This window comes from Rhinopithecus bieti, unplaced genomic scaffold (genome assembly GCF_001698545.2).
Source record: "Rhinopithecus bieti isolate Rb0 unplaced genomic scaffold, ASM169854v2 repeat_23226, whole genome shotgun sequence".
Lineage (NCBI taxonomy): Eukaryota > Metazoa > Chordata > Mammalia > Primates > Cercopithecidae > Rhinopithecus > Rhinopithecus bieti.
In genome coordinates this window covers 646-2309 of record NW_016837360.1, presented here as the reverse complement: position 1 = coordinate 2309, position 1664 = coordinate 646, and the positions used below count along the sequence as shown (strand labels likewise).

At 47.8% G+C, this 1664-nt stretch overlaps 1 long non-coding RNA gene across 1 annotated transcript; it reads right to left on the bottom strand.

Moving 5' to 3' along the window:
* Window positions 1–6: 6 nt before the first annotated feature.
* Window positions 7–1432, bottom strand: LOC108524773 (uncharacterized). Its single transcript, XR_001884121.1, has 3 exons — window positions 1280–1432; window positions 800–1080; window positions 7–143 (listed from the first exon to the last, which is right to left on the bottom strand). It is a non-coding gene; the product is annotated as an uncharacterized LOC108524773 (long non-coding RNA).
* Window positions 1433–1664: the final 232 nt, after the last annotated feature.

The window sequence follows — 1664 nt, the reverse complement described above, 5'->3', positions numbered from 1 at the left end:
CCAGGGCTTTGCAGCTAACAGACCTCTAGGTCCCTCTAATCTGCTCAGCATGACTGTAGCTGTGGGCAGGTGCCTGAGGCTGGGAGAAGGGGACCACCCTTGAATTGGTGGCTTCTATCCTAGGGGAGGTCTCCTCTGCGGGCCTGCACCAGGAGACAGGTAGAGAAGGCATCAGGTTTTCTTTTGCATGGCAGAGCCCCATCTCCCTGCCCAGCACCCAGCCCTGTAGCTGCTTCCTATGGTCCAGCAGGCAACAACCCAAAGCACACAGGGTGGAGCTTCCAGCACCCCCATTCCCAAGCTAAAGCCCACTTAGCAAATCAAATTCATTACCCCTTCCATAGCACCCCACCTACATGCACACACATAGGCATCTACATGAACTCACCCCAATCCTCACCTACATGGATCTATGCACCAATGTCCATACTTCCCCACACAACCACATGCACACACACACTCCCATGCACCTCCCACACACACTTGCATATGCGTGTATACACATGCACCTTTCCATGTGCAAAACCACACCTGCACACCTACTCACATGTACATGCACAGACATATAACTTCATATGCACACACATCCATGTCCCTCCCAACACACATCTGCCTGTGTGTGCACAAACACACATGCATCTTTCCATATACATGTACCCATGCCTGCATGCCCTGCTCTAGGCACACCGATGTGCTTACATACATACCCTTCAAAACATGTGAAGAAGCACACACACACACACACACACACACAACTCTGCAGTGCACAACTGTTCCCTGACCCACATCAGGCACATACCTCCTGAAGTTCTGGCTGCTCATGGAAGGAACAGTTGTCCAAGTTGGGCTGGAACTTGGCGCATGTGGTTTGCCCCATCTCCACATCAAAGAAGTAGTTCATCCTGAGGGGGGTGTGAGCAGGGTGGAAAGTGCGGGAGACCCCTGGCAGGTGGTGGGGGTGTCAGGAGAGGGAGCAGCAGCCGCTGGATGAATGTGGGAGCCCACAGGTGTCTCTTGCTCCTCCCCTCAGGGAGCCATGCTGCCGGCACTGGTCCTCTGTGCACTGCTTGGAAAACTCACCTGATTTTTAAAAATTGCCTTGAATGAGGTAGAATTTACATAGAATAAAATGCCTAACTATATGTGTCTAACCTGGGGGATTTATTTATTTTTATGGATTTCAGGATACAGATGTAGTTGTGTTTTGTGGACATATTGCATAGAGGTGAAATCTGGGCTTCTAGGGTACCCATTACCAGATAATGTACATTATACTCACTAGGTGCTGTTTCACATTCACCTCCATCCCACTCTCCCGTTCTTTGAGCCTCCGCTGTCTATCATTCCACTCTGCATGTCCATGAGTACCCATTGTTTAGCTCCCACTTACAAGTGAGAGCATGCAGTTTTTGATTTTCAGTTTGAGTCATTTCAATAAGGATAATGGCCTCCAGTTCCGTATAGGTTGCTGCAAAAAACAAAAACAACAACAACATAATTTCATTCATTTTTGTGGCTGAGTGGTATTCCATGGTGTGTGTGTATATATATACATATGGAGCAGAATTGGATATATATATCCAATTGTGTGTGTGTGTGTATATATGTATATATATATATATACGGAGTAGTATTCAGACACACACACCACCTTGTTTCATCCA